Source organism: Typopeltis vanoorti, chromosome 8 (assembly GCF_054136105.1).
Source record: "Typopeltis vanoorti isolate ZY-2024b chromosome 8, IOZ_Tvanoo_1.0, whole genome shotgun sequence".
In the NCBI taxonomy this organism is placed as follows: domain Eukaryota; kingdom Metazoa; phylum Arthropoda; class Arachnida; order Uropygi; family Thelyphonidae; genus Typopeltis; species Typopeltis vanoorti.
In genome coordinates this window covers 85865413-85885346 of record NC_143556.1, presented here as the reverse complement: position 1 = coordinate 85885346, position 19934 = coordinate 85865413, and positions in this window count along the sequence as shown.

Here is a 19934-nt window from a genome sequence, read left to right as displayed (position 1 = left end):
TTCAACCACTGTAATATCGGGTGTATTACATTCCAAGCTTTTGTCAGTCTGGATTTTGAAATCTCAGAGTATTTTAGCTTTTTCATTCTCAACCACATTCTGGTGAACTTTATGCTTCCAATAGTCTTTAGCTACTTCAAACCCATACTTTTTACATAAATGCCAGTGGATTATCTTAGCTACGTTATCATGCCTTTTACGGTACTCAATTTGTGCGATTTTGCTGCATCCACTTATAATGTGGTCTACCGTTTCTTCCTTTTCTTTGCACAATCTACATTTACTATCTTCTTGAATTTTTTGTATTTTTCCCTTTAACATTGGTTTAAATGGCTTCTTGAGCTGCAAAAATTATGAATTCTGTTTCTTTCTTTAGTGCTCCATTTCTCAACCATTGCCAGGTCAAGTTGCTGTCAGCGCTGTCCTCTATGTTGTGAAGGTATTTTCCATGCAATGCCTTGTTTTTCCATCTTTCGGTTCTAACTTTTACTTGATTGGTTTTGTATTCCAATTATTTTGTCTCCATGGGTTTAAATAAACCCTCTTTCCTTACCTCAATTAGAAAATTTTCCGTTGTTTGCTGCAGATAATCATTTAAATTTCGTTTTTCTTCTTCAATAACTTGCTTCACTTGCAATAATCCTCTACCTCCTTTTTTGCGTGATAGATATAGCCGATCAATGTCACTGCGAGGACTGAGGGCATGGTGCATTGTCATTAATTTTCGAGTTTTTCGATCTAAATCTTCCATCTCTAGCTGGATCCATTCAACAATGCCTGCTGAATATTTCAGAACAGGTATGGCCCAGGTATTAATTGCTTTTATCAAATTTCCAACATTAAACATTGACTTAAGGAGTTTTCTTAATCGTCTTATGTATTCTTCTCTAGTTCTTTCTTTGATCTTATTGTGAAGAATTTGTGATGCTTCTAAAATTCCCAAATATTTGTAGCTGTCTTCGAATTTTATTGCTTTGATTATTTTACCATTGAGCAGCTCGATTTCGTTCATATAATCAAACTTTCTTCTTGTTATTCCAGCAATTACACATTTGTCTAAGCCAAAATCCATTGATATATCTTGACTGAATATGTGCACAGTGTTTAGCAACGATCCGAGTTCATTCTCTGATTTTGCATACAACTTCAGATCGTCCATGTATAAAAGGTGAGTTATCTTTGCACTCTTTTGCGGTTTGATAACCATGAGCAGTTTTATTTAAAATTCTAGTTAAGGGGATCAATGACAATATCAACAATAGAAGAGATAATGAGTCTCCTTGAAAGATGCCCCTTTTTATGTTTACCTCTCCAATTTCTTCTCTATTTATAAACAACGTTGTTTTCCAGTTTTTCATGCTGGATTGCAAAAATGTTTGCACGTTTTTGCTAATACCAAATAGTTCTGCGCATTTTAAAATCCAACTATGAGGCACCGAATCAAACGCTTTTTTATAATCTATCCAAGCCATATGAAGGTTGGTTTTTCTAGGTTTGCAATTTATAAGAGTCATTTTATCAATCAGCAATTGGTCATTTGTGCAGCTTGAATTTTTGCTGTTACCTTTTTGTTCAATTGGGAGAAGAGAATTTGCTTTAAGATAGCTGTATATTTTATCAGCTAGTATGCTGTGTAGCTTAAAAGTTGTTGGCAGGCAGGTTATTAGTCGGAAGTTTTCTGGGTTTGGACCTTTTTCTTTATCCTTTACGATCAAAATGGTTTTCCCTGCTGTGAGCCGCTCTTCTTTGCATTTTCCTTCTAAAACATCATAAAATTGGTTAGCAAGTCTTTCGTGTAAGCCTGTTAGATATTTCAACCAGTAGCCATGTAATTCATCCTTCCGAGGATGTTGACCAATTTTTGATTTTTTAGCTTGCTTTTGAACCATTTCAGTTGTTATTTTCAGTTGGTCTATTTTTCGTTCTTGAGATTTGTTCGTAATTTGTTCAATCCATTTTGCCTTGTTATTGTGCCTCTTAGGGTTGTCCCATAGGTTTTCCAAAACTTTAGTGGATTTTCTTTGTCTCTGGTATTTATATTTATATTTTCTTTAAGGTTATCATTTATGCAGCAATCAATTTTCTTGTAAAACTGGTGCTGATTTGCGCAAAACATCGAATTTTGCTTGTACTGTTCAATGCGTGCACTGAACAGTGCACGCATTGAACAGTACAAGCAAAATATTTTTTGCTTCACTTCCTCTAATACTTCTTAAATAGGTCGTGTTCCAGTAGTATATCTCTTTATGAGGTTATTTCGGATTTTTGTGTTTTTCAGCTTCTTTTCCTTAAGGTTTTTCAAATTGCTCACGTCTGCTCTGAGTTTAAGAATTTCATTCTCCAGTCGATGCTTCCATTTTGGTTCCTGAGCCTTACTGCTTTTGGGTTCACTAATGTTATATCCTAATTCAGTTGTTACGACGTAGGCTATTGAGTACATAAGTTGATTCGTATGCCCAATAGTTCTAGTAGGAATATCCCTTGTAGCTTTATTAGCCTCTTGTAGGAGTTCCTTCATTTTTTGTTGAAGGTACTTGTCTCAATACTGGAAGCCTAACTCGTTCCTGGTTTCTGTTCATTTGCACGATAATTTTTCATGCGAGTTCTTGTTCCTTATCTGATAGCTTCCTTTCAACTATTTGTATATTTTCAATATTTTCAGCATTCTGCACGTTGGAATCTGGTTCTGCTCCATTCATATTCTTGGTCACTTTAGGGTCAGTACGGTCTCCTTTTACAGCTTCAGGTTTCAGTGCTTCCAGCTCAAGTTCACTAAATACCTTGCGTTTGATAATGAAGCCGCGTTGCTGCATCAGCCTTTCGAATTAAATTTAAGAATTTGGGTGTCGTTCAAGCCAAAGTTGGATCATTCGTTTCTGAAATCCCCTAACTGATGGGTTTGAACCGTAGAAGCACTGCATGACTTGTCTCTTTTCAGCCATGCTCCACTTTTTCCTAGTAAATACGTGATATATATATATATATATATATCACGTTATGAAACAAACATAGTATGGTAACCACAGAAACGTATAAAACGTTCCAATAACTATTCCGCGAATCGGGGTAAAAATCTTAGTCAAGACATTAAGACATTTTTAGCATTTAGATGTCAAGGCAACGCATTGCCTTCGAGTGCCTTTCGGAATTTGTTCCCTTAAGTCAGTCCATAAATTAAACTATCGCCAGAACCATTTATCTAAAGCATTTGAGATACAGATCGTAGTATACTGCCTCACCAAAGGTTTCCGGCATTTTTCTACCAGGATAATGGGCCATGCAACGTGTCGTAAAGTTCCCAGGAATGCTGAAGTGACCACTCTATCACTAGGGTTTTTTCCCACACAAAACGCTAAAAATAAGCCTAAAGGGGAAAGATTTCAAGACACGGTGAATATTCAACTGAATAAAATATGGCAGCTGAAGACCGTTACCAATCAGGCATACCAGAGTTCCAAAGAACAATGAAAAGATAGAGCGGGTGTATTTTAGGAAGATTGTATTTTGAATGAAACGACATGAAGCGACTTTTGTACTGCCTTTCGTTTGCTACAAAAAACAAAAAAAAGAAAAAAAAGAAAAAAAACTTATGTTTGAGTCCCTCATATGTTTCGAGAGTAACTACAATTTCATAATGTGTATCCAAAATGCTTGAAAGTAGTTCCGTTTCAAATTCACAAGCAGTACGATTGAAAAAGAATGACGAATAGCGTGCCTAATAGAAATCATTATGATTTTGGTAACTAGTCTTCTGAGGGGTGACATTAGCGATAAACGAATGACGGTATTCTTGAGTCTACATTATTATCTGAATAATCTTGTAAGACATTCTAATTTAATCACATCATACTGGCAAGTTCATCACAGTATATGATTTAAAAGAAATATCACTTGCTCTTAACAGAATCCTATGTATGAAAACCAATTCTCACCAATATTCTAAAATTTATATAGCTTTTATAAATGTTTAGCGCTTTATAATGTTAGGCGCAATTTAAAAAATGGAATTAATGATGAAGACATTATTTGTTTCTCTAAGAATTATTATGGACAATTTCGTCATGTGTTATATAATATTTTATATAATATATGACGAACTTGTGAGTTTTCAAGTTTTTTATTTATTTATTCATATGGAGTTTCTTCCCTTTTCTCTCCCGTCCCTATTGGGGAAAAAGGCCCCCTCATGGGGTGTTAAGTATTTATGGCTATAGATCCGTGTGTTCACGGGGCCGGTTTGCCTGCTTGCGAGATGAAACACGCCAGATAAACTGGCGGAAAAAACCCAACTGCCCGCGCCCAAGACCGGCTAACTTGGCTATGCCTGAGGAAGATCCTCAAGTTCCTCACGTCTTCGACAGGAATCGAACCAGGGACACTCCTTCCCCAGGCATATGGTTGCGAAGCACAAAGCCACTATGCTAACCGCGTGGACAGTTTTCAAGTGGAAACTGGTAACAACCAGGATTACACAATTAAATATTTTGAAGCGTGGTCATCGAATGAATATAAAAACACCATGCGAAAATAAAAATACATAAATCCTAATGGAAATTTACTGGTTAATCAGTAGTATTATGATCCAGTTGGTCGAAAATATATCTTTGAGATATGGGCTAATGGACTAACTAATTAATTTTGTGATGTTTGACAGGAAGTCTTTAACGTTAGACTGTGATCTATAACACCTTATGCATCTGCACAAATGCCGAATATGCTAATATACTACGCTAAAAGACCATTTTGTCCACTGTGGATATACACCGCTTGAAAAAAGTCAACGGACACCATAGTGTGAGGAATAACCAGCCATGGCCACCAACTTAATAAGATGTAGACCTCCTTTCGCTGCAATCACTGTAGTAATTATACGAAATGTACTTTCCACAAGCGTACGATAGCGATCAATGGGAATTTTGGACCTTTGTTCCTGTAGGCATATATTGAGGTGTCATGGACTGTTGTGCGGAGAACGTCCCTTGATCTCACCCGACGCTCCAGTTAATTTCACAGATGTTCAGTAAGGTTGAGTTCAGGTCTCTGTGGAAGCCAGTCCAGGGTGGTCACGTTCATGGTCACAAATCCCGCAGTTACAACAGTAGCCTTATGCATTATGTTGCTGAAAGAGACAACGGTCAGTTCCGTAGAAACGCGACAAAGTGGGAATTTGCATTGCATTGTCCAGAATGGTCAGATATCTCGGATTTCAATATATTCGTAGCACTACACACACACACACACACACACACACACACACACACACACACACACACACACACACACACACACACACACACACACACACACACACACACACACACACACACACACACACACACACACACAGAGCGAGAGAGAGAGAGAGAGAGAGAGAGAGGCCATATCCCAAACCAGGAAAAAGAGGACCATACCATCATACACCTCCTCCGAATTTCATAGTTGGGGTTACGCACTCTGGTAAGAGACGTTCACAGGGCATCTGCTCGATACAGAATGTAGGCGCGATTCACTCCATAACACAGCATTCCAAGCTTCCACTCCCACTGTATACGCTATTTGAAAACTACTCTGCATTTGGTTCTTGTGTAATGGGGCTTGCATATTGTGGTCCTACCATGGTAACATAGGTTGCTTCGGTTCTAAATGTTTTAGTGCAGATTCGCGTTCCAGGCGTTCCAGTTGATGCTCGAAACTCCCCATTCAACGTGCAGCAGACAAATAGCGGTTTTTACATATTATCCTTCGTAACACCCTAAGTCACGTTCGGTGAATGTGGTGGGTCTTCTACTGCTGGTAAGAATTGCAGTTGAATCCGTGCGCTTCCACCTCGGTTTGGTATAACTAATTGTGATGGTTCAATTTGTCAACCATTTGCCGAACAGACTCCGTCAGTTCCCTTCTCCCGGCCATTTCACACGAACACAGTTGCACTGACTTGTGAGCATCACGTGACTCGTTACATGGCACGATGCACCTTGACTATGAGGCACTAGGTGACTTATTTCAAAGCACTGCATTTATATTAACCAAATTCTTAAAGCAGACAGTCCAGGCAGACAACACACACGCAGATAGTATGTTGATCTAATTAACCTCAATATTATTGTGTTAATTGTGTTTGTGCTATTATCTTTATCATGTGGAGAAATGTACGTTGATATGGTTACATCCGAAGAATAACGAAAGCAATGTGGACTCTGTGTTATGTATGTATGCTAGCTTTGTGTGTCATCCGGCTTGTTTTTTCTGTTGTGCTGGATGAAAAACCTGAGTTTCTAGGAAGTAAATAGACAGATGAAATGATTATACATCTAAACGCCATTTTATAACACAGCACAACAACACAACACTGAAATAGGTTGTGAAATAACTTTTATTTACACACTGGTGATATCATTCGAATCCATGGATTCACTAAAACTATTTCTTCTGACTTCCTTTAGTTTATTTATTTATTGCGATCTGAATTTCTAATTCAATTTTATACAAATTTTTTGGTATACAGTTAACCGCATACATTTATGCATTTTCTAATATAAAATTCGTCACATATCAATCACAAATATTTTGCATCCTGATTAGAAATTCGCCACTAATTTTACTAAGAATTACTAGATTTCATTATAATGATTTAATTGAAAATGTTGCGGTTTTATTGCAAGTGTATTGTCGAGTTTATAAAATAAGAAGTTGTTTTAAAATTGTGCTATAATCTAAATATTGCAGTGATAAAATATCTTCACTTAAAATGATGTTTTCATAACTTGTTAAAATTTTCTTGACACGATTCTTTGAGTTGTGAGATAGATTTAAATATATCGTTAATAAAAGGTTTTCGTTTAAACCTTGGTAGAATTCTAAAAATTTAAAGATTCTACAATCAGAAAAGAGTCTAGGTATAGACTATCACTCCTAAGTTTGAGAAAATAACGATCTTGATAAAGATATCCGACAGCTGTACAACTTTTCAAATTGACAGAAACTAAAAAGAAGATAAAGCAAAGGAAAAAAAAAAACGCTCGATACTTATAAGTCTCCAATGGTCTTTAGAAGTTTGCCATCGTACGCAAGCACTGCCCTTATGCTGGCAGTTGCATTTACCCATCTAAGCTTTTCCTTTCGTTCGAAGGAAAGTGTCAATATCCGGTATCATTAGGTCTGATGTGTCTGCACTCAGTCGCCTTCAAACTGCTGGAAGGTAGCCGCTGTACACACTGTTTGAGTTAAGCTTTCTGCAAGAAGTTCTTCATTAGTCTGCCAAGTGAACACCAATTAACCTAAAACAGATGGAGCTGCCTGAACAAATACTATAGTAAGTTCAATGTACAGTATAAGAATGGTTATCTGTATTTATCCTGGATATGGTCTTCGATCAGTGTAAAAAGAGTGTGTGTGCTACAAAAACATATGTGCATTTCACTGCTGTGAATCTGAAGGTTCAGTGGGAATTCAAAAGTGGTAGTTATGTTCGAAAACACGCCATTTATTGATATATTTTCCATATGTGTGAGTTATTTTGTACTCTTAGTTTCTCAGATAGTGTGGATGTAAGTGAGGTACACACTTTTAGAAGAAGCTATGATCGTTAAAAAGGGTATTGACTTTCTGAAAGTGCCTCGAGTATTTTCGGCTCTACTAACTAGAAGGTAGTCTGCATTCTTGTGAGTTACTGTACAGTTAGAATTTTATTGATTATGTATAGTGTGTGGGAAGAACTTTGTTTTAAAAAGAAAATAATACCAGAAGGTAATGGAAGATGCTGAAATGTCCAAATATACAGTGCTAAAAATGGCCTATTATCCCAAGTTAGAATTAAATGTGAATATACTTTTTTTGCATTATGAACATGTTGAAATGTAGTAAAGCACTTATTTACACTAATTATTATTTTTACTGAAGTTATGATTGATGTGCCATATAGGATGTTGCTACATTAACAATTTCTCAACACTGTTTCATTGGAAATATCATTTGATACTTCGTTCAGTGGCTTAAGAAATAATAGGGTTTCAAAAAGTAGCCACTTCCTTGTATGGTTTTTTCTTGAATATCGACTGTTTAAATATTACATTTTTAATGTTTTTAAATTATTAATTATGATTATGAACGATGGCATCATAAACTCAATCTGCTAACACCTGCTGTTGAAGAATACACATGCTGATAGTTCAATGCAATTACGTTTACTAAAACTTTCTTCAAAATTTTCTTCCAAATTAATCTGTTATTAATCTGTCGGGTATCAAATAGTATTTATGAAATACTATATTTCTATCTTCTAAGACGACAGAAATATACTACATAAATTAGTATCTTTTTGTACTCATAACAGATGTTCAGCAGCAAACACCTGCATTATAACCTTTCTGCATAGTTTCGTTTTTATAAATTGCACGATGATAGCTATATTCCGAATTCTGAGATTTCATTTTGGAATTAGGCAACATGAACTTCATGATTTTTGATTATGTTTATACCTTTGACTCAGTCTTCCGATTTCAAGCTTAGAAAGCATTTTTGCCCTCCTCTTAATGTTCAATAATAGTTCTTTGTTGGGAATTTCGTTTAACTACTTTTAGAGATAATTTAATTTCTCTCAATTTTCGTTGTATTTTCTCTCGCATATTTCGGACTGGGAGAACCTTATGCTTTTATCTTTATATTCATTACGCTATCAAGTATTTCTTCAGAATTTGCCTTTAAGTTTCCAAAATTTTCGGTCTTGTTTTCAAACGGATTACTCTACATATTGCCTATTGTTTCCAGTTCAAGTCTGAAGGCAGCTGAACCTGATTCTTTTTTGATAACTATTGTGCGAGTTTTTTCTATGACTCTCTTTCTATGACGCTCTGTATATTATCGCTTCTAATTTCAAATCGTGAATAAATGTAAATAAATAAATATAAATTTGGTAAATGATATCTGAATACATCATATATCAATGATCATATTATATGAATTTGGCGATGGAAAAAAAATTCAAATTATCGTCAGCTGTACTGTTTTATTTTATATTAGACGATGGACTGTGTTCTATTCAATAAGCTTTGTCATGTTAATCTACCGATATATTAACCCATCTCTAATATTTTAAAATAAAAAACAGTATTTGTATATAAGAAATGTATCAAGGAGGATAAGTATGTAGAATTTTTTATTATTTTCATTGAAGTCCTAATTAAATTTTACTGGTGTGCACCTTAACCTAACAACCAAATTTTATCGATTGAATTAAACTGGAAGACTTCTTTAATAAATTACAGTAAATAAAATGCCTGTGGTGATTGCAGTCTATATATTATCCTATCCCAATTTACCCTTATGCGTAGACCCACACTTTTTACCGTGTAGGCATTCGGAACCGAAATTCCTACGGAATAGGTTGTGGTCAATTCTTATCTTATGTCTGTAAAAGTGTGTGTTAACGGGGCCAGTTTGCCTTTTCTGGGGGACGAAAAACCCGACTTTTCAGGTGAAAAAACCATTGCCTCACTATGAGATCAGCTACCTCACCTTTCTTCGAAGTATACATTATACTAAAGTAAAAGTAATATATAAGAAGCTGTCAACAGTAAGTGTACAATTTGAAGTCGTCTTATACGGCGAGTATAGCACAAAATAAATATTTGAAAATAGGTGTTTGGCGTTCGTCTTATACGCCCAGTCAACATTTATGGCGGCATGTACGTTATTATTATTATTATTATTATTAGTGGTAGTAGTAGTAGTAGTAGTAGTCGTAGTAGTATTTCTACTATTTTCACCAAACTTTCTCCCCAAATTTTGTAGCATTGTGATTTATTAGTGTTTCGCTAAACACATTAATAAATATTGCATGCTTAAATAAAATAATGTGTCATATTATATGCTATGAATATTGATTATTCTTAAAACAGTCTGATTTCAATATTAACTCATTTACTAATATTCTTAACATTGAACATAAGAATGAATAACTCAGATTAAGTTTTTTAAAACTATAATTTAAAAATTTAATAATTAAAAAAAAAATAAAAAATATATATATATATATATCGTCTTCACGAATTTCAAATATGTGGAGTATGCTTATATATGAAAACAAGTATTACAGTAACATCAGTATAAATATTTATGTCAGATGTTCTCCAAATCTGACTGTTCTTTTTCTTAAGACCTCACATAACTTTAATAATCTTTTAATATGTCAATTATGTAATCAAATATTTTAGATATCCTAAAATATTGTAGGTGACAAATAATATAGAAGAGTTATTTCATTTTATTTTTTAAACAAACAGCGTAGACATATTTCCTTTTTCCTAGATTTTCACCAAACTAGTATAAAAAGCAAATCGATACCTTTATATTTTCTGCAATTATGGAATTAAAACATCGCATTTATATCTTTTAATGAGTTATATTATTATTAATCACGAAGTGGAACTTATATTTTATTATTTATCATTAAACATATAATAAATTATTTTGTAATTAATTTTTTCCCTTCGATACTGGGGAGAGTTCTTGTTACCCAGCCCTGACATTTATTAATGCATTCTTCCTTCCGAATAATAAAAAAAAAAGAGGAAAGAGAGAGCGGGCGGGTGATAGTAGCTGTCGAGATTGCCAGTTTCGGATACTCAGCACACACGAGTACTCTTATAGACACATTCACGTGTATGCAAACATCCGAATCCATCTCCGTCACTGGCTTATTCATCCCCTTTCTAGTGCTTTGTCTCTCTCACCAGATGAAGATAACAGCTTCCCATCCAATACATTTACAACATCCTGCCGCTGATTAAGGGTGGTGATCAACTCTAGGCGAGAGAGGGAACAGAAAAGCCCCATGCATCATTGTCTCTGCCTGACTCATTAATGGATTACATCCTATTAGTCATACGGTGCCAAGGTGTAAGATTAACCCACTTTTTCCTGTCATCGCTTTCTCTAAAGAAATTGAGATTAATTTCAGCCATTCACCCCAAACCGGACTAAGGCAAGTTACATACTTCGACTTTCTAAATTTAGGGCTACTCTAACCCAGGAGTATCATTATATGTAGCAACCTGACACCACAGTGTCACCTTGGAGACATTTGTAAAGATATCATTCAGCAAAATACATCAATTATCTTTAGCTTCGAATCTATTCCTTGCATCCGCAGAAAGTTTAAAGGAAATTATAAGATTAGCAAAAGTTACTGTTGTATGAAGGGAAAAAAATGTATAGAACTCAGTTATGTGTTTATGGCATCTCTGTGCCAGAAAGAAAGCAAAAAAAAAAAAAAAAAAACGAAAGAGAAATATTTCAACTCTCATGGAGTTACCGTTACTCCATGGGATCATGGAGTTCCCCAACATGGCTTACCATTGAAAATGCTGATTGTGATGTTCTATTAAAAACAAAACAAAAATGCTCATACACTGAGCCAGTAATTTTTTGTTATTATACTGTTCATAAGTTGTTATTTTTAAATTAAAAATTACCGTTAAAAATTTGCTACACCTTCTCATATACGGCCATGGGGAGGTATGAGAAGGTATAGCTCATAATCCACTTGTTTCTGGACGAAACAAGTGGATTATGAGAAATGTTTCTGGACGAAACATTTCTCTATGTAAAGATTTTGAGAACCGAAAATCCGAGGATTGGGAGGAAAAAACCCCTGCGAAATCATATGGATTTTTGCCTTAAAGGCAATTATTTCTAGTGCTCTCATTATAGAGACACATACTAATCTGACATCTTTCTAACAAATGGACGCATTTCTAGCCACTATGTCTGTGTGTGCAAGTGCCTGCGCTCGCTTTTCTCTGGAGTTTTTTTTCTCTTACTTCAGACTTCCAAAAAGCAAAGCAGTGATAAGAGGATCTCACACCAAGCGATGAAATTCATCTACTGCTTACAGGCATTCACACACATAACTATCCCACGTTGGTATTCTAATCCACAGGTTGGCTGGAGAACGAATTCGCTAACCACTCGACCAACTAGGCCGGCATAAATTTACCCAAGTTCAAGTTTTTTACGATTTTTATAAAAAAGCTTGTTTTTAATAATGAATGCAAAGATAAATACAAAGTTATTGTAATATATGTTATGCTTATTTATTTATTTATTTATTTATTTATTATATGATAAGAAAACGGAAATCAATATATTAGTATTGGTTGAAATGTATTTTTGTCTGTTAATTGTATGCTTCTCCTGGATGGTTTGCTTGGTTTCAGGATGAAAAACTCGAGTTTCCCGAAGGGAAATCCACCTGCATCCATATGAAGAATGGCTAATTCACCTTCAGTTGAAACCCCTTATAAATGTTCTCGGTGTCCGAGATTGGATTCGAAACCAGGTCTTTCTAACCAAGGGCTCAGTCTATATCGACTGAGATACGGAAGCTGCCATATGCTATATTGAAATGAGTATTCAGAAGATAATTTATTTCACATATGCACACAGTTTAATAGCATGCTGACACCTTCTTATTCTTCTATGTATACTATTCATGTTAGCATCTGTTCACAAATAAAGTTTAGATATCTTAGGTAATTCTTCCTTAAACATGATTTCTAATCACATAATTTCAGGATGCAGTAGTCTAGCACACAATAAACATCCCGAATCATATCCCAACCGTAGCTCAAATATGATTTACAGCATAATATCCACATGTCTGTTCCTAAACTTTCCATAATATAGGAAGTAAAGCATTAACCATTAGAGTTGCATATCACTCTGTGTTCAATCTGTCTGTTTCAACCCAATCTCTGAGTGCATAAGAGAAGCAGCGTCAGACCATTGCATCAAAATTCGAGCAATGCACTGTGAGAAAAGGTTTTTTTTCCCACAGTGCTTATCCTCACTAATCTGACTGCGAATATTTTTAGAATGGTTCATAATATATCCATAATATATTCCGCAATATATTCTTAATAAGAGTAATGTATGATCAATCAGTCTATTCAGGAAATTCATTTTTAAGCAATGCAGTATTACTTTTACAATCAAATTTCTTAAATGAATGGAAGTTGCTATAGAAGAAAAGATGAGAAAAATAAAAAGGATAAAGTAATCCTGCTACATTTTATTTTATATTCCAAATAGAATTTCTTAGAATATCTATTTATTTCAAAATATTTGACCTAATTAAGTTTACCATCTTAGGAAATTGATTTTTTCGGCAGGTATCATTATTACAAACCTTCCTAAAGAAAGTGCTGAATTAAATGCAAGCCGTCTTTACAGTGACCTAATTTTGTTTTCTCTTCAGTTAAAAAAACGTTATTCACGAAGTACGTCACATGTAAAGATAATTTAACTTTCATGCAGATATTTTGGATGCCTAAAATTTACAGTATATACAGTGAGAATTGGTATTCATCCTTTTTGAACTCTGCAGTTATTACAAGAAACTGTTCTCTGCTTTCTAATAAAATATATAAATTATATCATATAAATTATATCATTGTAATTATTCATAAGTTATCCGTTAGTTTCTTCTTTTATTTAAGTAGCAGGGAACAATTTGTCAGATTTTATTACATTTCTATTGAAATGATTTCCCAGGAAACAACAGATTTCACATTTCTATGGACATAATTTCTATTTCTTTCCTGTTCTAACACATCTAGGAATTTTTACAGTATTTTCTTGGCTGCAGTTTTCCGTACTGCACCCAGCCATTCATTCTCTCTATGAAGGGAGGAAGTAGATTAACATAACATCCGTGGAAAAGAGCACTACCTAACACAGATTGTTCTTCTCTCAGATATTTCATTATTGGACATGCCAGAATCCCTGGGGAAATGGTAACAAGAAAACATGCAGAAGAAAAAGAATAAGAAGAGAAAGAAGTATTCCTTTCGTCTTATCACATCGAAGAAACTTAAGATACGAATGTCGAATCTCAACGTTCCCAGTTACCAAATTCATAAGACAATCTGTCTTATTTCGGGGAAAAAAAAATTCTGAGTCTGTCAGTTCACGTCTTTTCCGGTGATAAAGGGAAAAAAAAGTTTTGAAAAAAATGTCTAATACTCTTTAGATGAAAAGTACTTATAACCATTCCTACATTGAAGCCAAACATGTCTGACCAAATGACGTCACTGCCACGTAATATGTCAAGGGTCGCAGAGAATTATATGAAAGATAAAAAAGTTGTTTCATATTTTGTTCTCTACGAATATCGAAATTCGAAAAAAAAACGTATTTTTTTTTTATTGAATCTAATCTAAAATAATGATCGAACTTTTATATCAGATTGACTACTAATGTCAGATTAATTCTGAAAACTATTTTTTAAGAATAAAATTTGCTGCTCTCTTTAAACTAGTTGACCTCTGTCTAGTTGAGTTTTCACTGGTTTTATTCCAGTTGTACCCTTTCCTTCCATTATACGTATGTGTTGTCTGAAATGGACACAAGAAATGGATTTTTATATGAAAAATAACTTGTTAGCGTTGCTAACAGCTGAAGACTTTCCGAAGCTAATTTCAAGATTAGTGATTTAGCGAGCAAATAGAATGTCACAATATCATCATTGATTTTTGAAGATGATATATTTGACAAATATTCGGTACGTTTATTCTTGAAGTTATACTCTTCACCATATATCATAAATAAGAAGGGAGAGTTGCACTATTTGATCTCATAATCTGCCGTATTTTTTGAAGAAAACAAATTTTCACTGCTTTGTTTTAGCTCTTTTCCTTTGATATTTCAAGGTTATCTGGCATAAATCTTTCCTTTTGTGCATGCTGAAATCTGTTTTTCTTTTCATTGAGAAAGAATGGTATTCAATAATTGGATAGAATTTCTTTGTATGATTAACTAAGGATTGTCCTTTGTTTTATTTGTAGCTTCTCTTTCGAAAAGCTATTTTATTTTGCGAAACAAAAAATGCTTTTTTAAAGAGAAAACTTCTACCATTTACACTAGACATGGAATAACTCAGTTCTAAAGATCTTTTAAAAGTTAAACGTTTCTGGCTTTAGACAAGATTCGAAACTGGATCTTTTCAAGATATTCCAGTCTTTGGAAATACTGAATTACTAAGGACAGATACCTCTAGAAAACTATTTTTGTCTTCCTTAGAAAAACAATTTAATTATATTCAAATGATCGATAAACATGGGCATGCCTTATTACAAATTTCCCTGAGACTAATTCAGTCATCTGCATTTGTGTGTTATTTCAGAGGTTACTAACTTCAATTGTGAATGGTTTGTTTAGAATATTTAAGAATTCTCTAACTCTAAATGAAGATGAAGTTAGATAATCGGGAAACCCTGCTCTGCTGTCATGGATTTATCTTTATAGGCATCTGTTCTAACAGTGTAATTCCAATACACAGAGCCGAAGAGGGTGACTTGCCAACCAAGTTGGCTAAATGTCAATAACACTAAAGAAGTATTAACAAATTCGAATGTGACTTATAATACGAGTATAAAACTAGTAACTATACATTCTCATTTACGATGAAAACAGAGAATGGTTTTCATCGTAAACTATTAGTCCATTATTCAGAAAACAGTTAGGAACTTAATTTAGGTTCAAGTGGCTTCTGCTTACAAGAGGAACTGTTATAATACACTGTGTGCCTTTTCCCCTTTATTTCCAAGTTTGTACAACTTGAAATAAAGCGGAAAAGGCACAATAGTTTTTAAAAGCAAAATCCCTGTAGCATGATCGTTGTTTTGCTTTACTTTTTTCCTGTGTTTTAATATCGTCAAATGAAAAAGAACCAACTGGAATGAACTGTTGCGTTCGAGTGTCATTTTTCTAATAGTAGGGGAAAGAGAAATTGTTACCGATTTTAAGTAGTGCTCGAAAACTCGTAGTGCATTATTGCTCTCACCAAAATCAAAAAGACTGTAACTCATAGAAAAACAATCGTTTGCCAGCAGTTCTAGTAATCTGACTCCCCATCCCATTTTCATTATGTCAAGTGACTTTCTAAGGTAAAATTTGCAATTCCCCAGTATCCGAAACCTTACTTCTTTGATTTCGAAATTCTTAAGAAAAAGAAACAAAATACTTGAAGGTAAAAAACAAATTAATTGAACGGAATTGTTATTCTTCATTCTGTTATTTATAAAGTAGAGTATTCTTAATAATATATACTGACTACCAGTTTACGATGCATTTATTTTATAAATAGAGCTAATCCCCTTTAATCCTAAAATAGCCTGAGATCTTTGGCGTAGATAAGAGAATCGAAAATAATTCAGAAAGCTTCACTGTTTGCAGAAATCACAGAATCCATAGGAATGATGACCACACGGATTGTAGCCCGCAGTTGGGCCTAAACTACGTACCACGTTCACGTAATAAACTGCGTACAACATTTCTCACTATCATCTACTTTATATAACATCTAATTTATATAACGTGGAATGAATGTTGGCGACTGCCTCTAATCAAACGAATCACTTGATTTCATTAATGGCGGTGATGCGTCTAATAAACTGAACACTCAGCGTATGCATTTAGGAAAGCAAGTTTTAATTAAACTTATCTTAGAAGAATTCAATGTGCTATAATATCTTAATAGAAATTCATCATTCAAAATGAGAAAAAAATATCTCACTATTTTCCAGAATTTCAGTTATGTCATGCATATTACTAGTAATTTTAAGTTGCATATTCTTATTCATAATTCTGCAGTTTTTGGGCGTTAGGCGGAATTCAATTAATATTGAAACTAGTTTAGCATTTTGTATTTAATCTATTTTAATTTGATAACATCATTTCTCTTTCCCAAAAATTCATTTGAGTGATTTTTGTAATTTATTTTGCTTAATGAAGAAATGGATGGAAGCATCTGTTATTTCTACTGCGGTATTTTAGGAAGGGCTCATGTGCTTCCACATCTGCTTTCTACAATGTGTAAACGAAGTCAAGAGTAATAGAGAACTATGGGGCCAAGTATTTCGAATATTTCACATAGGCTAAACCTAGAAAAACACTTGTTTTTGTAAGTATTGCATTAATCACATGATATTCAAATTGCCTAAAACTACCTAAATGTGGGAACAAACACTACTTCCATCGGGTTGAATGATTACGATTTACGGCCAAAGTAACTCCGGCTATGTGACTAGCGTATTATGTCTTTTAATTGTGTGTGTTCTATTGACCGGTTTGCCTGTTTATCGGGATGAACATTAACTGAGGAAATAGCAATAGAAGCAAAGTTGTAAATTAAAAAAGAATATCATCTGGAAATGAAATCACTCATCGTCAGAAATAGCAAAATTCTTCCCTACAAAATCACCAGTCATACCGTATTTGCAAATGGTTCTCAACCATCACAACTCAACGTGCAAATAACATCATTCATAATATTGGGATAACATGATTTTGATCCGCATTAGAATATAAACGATAAGGCCAATCTTGGAAAATCAAGTAAAGAACATTTAACAGAATCAATTCAGGAATCAACAGAGGTGGGTGGAGCACCCAGTAAGATGCACCTTCATTTACATTCAATGCTCTTTCTCCACAAACCAACAAATGAAAACAGAAAAAGACAAAATAGCAATTTTGACAACATATAATTGAAATTATTATAACACCTACATGCATTTTCCATTTTGTAAACAGTAAAATCGTTTACCAGACTTTTTTTTTTAACCAAAGGTTATTCCAGTTTTCTCTGTTCACATTTGGAAAGGTACTATGATACTTTTTCTCGTTATATTTTTGAAAATCATGCATGTTTAATAATGAACATTTCTAATTTTTTTCCTATAACTATAATTTAGAATTTTAAACTATCTATGATTTTCTTTATTTTTTCTCCATTTCTAAAAGTAGAGTTTCGTATGGATTTTATTTTATATATTTATAAAATATGTTTTGCTAGTAATTTCAGATTTAATTTCTGTGGGGTAGTAGTTTTAAGATTAAGCCATTTGGTTGGAAAGATCTGCGCTGGTGCTCTCTCAGGGCTTTTCAAATTGAAGAAGAGTAAGCCGGTCTCTTACGCAGCTGAAGGATTTTTGTTTTCTCCCGGAAATTTGGATTTGTCATCCTGTAAACCGCCTACGAGAACAAGTGTAACTTGTACATGAAAATATATATTTATTCATAAGGCTAACAACCGGATCCCATATTATGAGAACAAAAGATAGTCAGAGCAGATTGTGGTCATTTAAGGCCTGTAAGTATGGCGGATTATGTATTTTTGGTTGTTTAAACTTGACGTTTATGTTTTTTCTAGTATATAAATAAAAAACGTAGGATAAGAGGAAACCATTTTTATAACTTTTCAACTATTTAGATTCTATAGAAGACTTAATATTAAATCTTCCAATAAAAGTTCTTCAGAAGAAGCAAAATATCAGCACTCTGCACCGACTTTGATTGTTTCCGAAATTCATTCTCTCATTTAAAGAACTGAACTCTCTTTCAGTACAGTTAGAATTCAATCTCTTCAAGTAATTGAACCTCTGTAACCAAACAAGAAAGAGTGAAAGGCTGTCAAGTGCGTATAGTTTAAAAAAAAGTGATTGTTTGAAGAAAATTTAGAGTTATTTAACGGCTTGAATAAAATATAACTTTCGAGGTGATTAGAGGTAAACCAATTTCGTAAGAAGAACCTTAAGAAAAATTAAGTATTAATGCGCACAACAAATAAAGATGATCTCAGACTTTTCAGCAAATTACATCGGTATCATTAGTTTAGTTGCTACCAAACTAATGATACGGATGTAATTACTTTAGTGGCAACCAATCAGTTGCCATGAAGGCTCCCTGCAATTATCTGTGAAAAATTACTGGATGAAGATTTTTTTTCCCTTTGCCGATGTTGTGAATAAACCACAGAAGAAACATTATGGACTCCCGAGATGCTGTACACTTTCTCTTCTTTTATGATTATACTTCAACGTATGAAAGACATAAAAGACATTCATTTAATAACATATCATGTTGTCTTTCTTGTTGTACATGACATGCATTTATCCCTAAATAAAAAAATGGCAATGGATGGATTTAAGATATTTTGATATTTTATATGCGTTTAATATAATTTTCAGAATTGAAATCAGTATGTGTGTGTAATTATAAATGCAATTTTCCCACTAGATGGCGATTGATGGCAATACTATTAAACGAAAGCGTAGAATTATTGGTTTCCTTATTTGGTAGTAAAATATTGTTATCGATGCAGAAAACTACGCTATTGTTAAAAAATAATGTGTTTAGTATCTCAAAACAGGGTACTTTTTTAACTCAGCTTTTTTAGATTATATGAAATTTGTGACAATTCAGATTTCAATATTTTTTTCAAACGAAAACAGGAAAGAGATGGGAAAACAAAAATGTCGAAGATAAAAATCTTATTTTCTCATACAAACTGAAATAAATTTGCGAATTAAGGTCTTCAGCACTAGAAAGCAATTTTAACTTAAAAAAAGGAGGTATACGATACGTAAAGCTCGAGATAACAAAATCAATTTATTTAATCAAAATCAGTTTTCTTGGAAGAAGAAAAATCAGGAATAGGGATTTGAGGAGAGTTTAGATGGCAACACTCGTTATGTTGACGTACATGTCCTCTTCTCTTTTTTTTTATCTTTTATTCTTTCATTTCTCGTTACCAAGATTAATTGAAAAACTTCACGAAATTCTATAACTTAGAGCAAATAAGATTCGCGATGAAGTAGTTGTTGACTTTTTCGAATAGAAAACGATTGAATCAAAATATCTTACTGGTTTACTTTACATTAAAGGCATCTACATGGTTTTCTGATACTTAACATTGCGCATATGGGGAATTTAATTGATTCCCTAACTGAGATGACTTCATATCAGAGACGAGTGTTTCCTTAAAAGGAATATAAGTTCGTAAAGTAAATATTTTGCCTTTAACATCGCAGGCCAAAATTCCGGAAGTCGACAGCTTGCTAATTATGAACATATTATTAGCTTACTATCAAGAA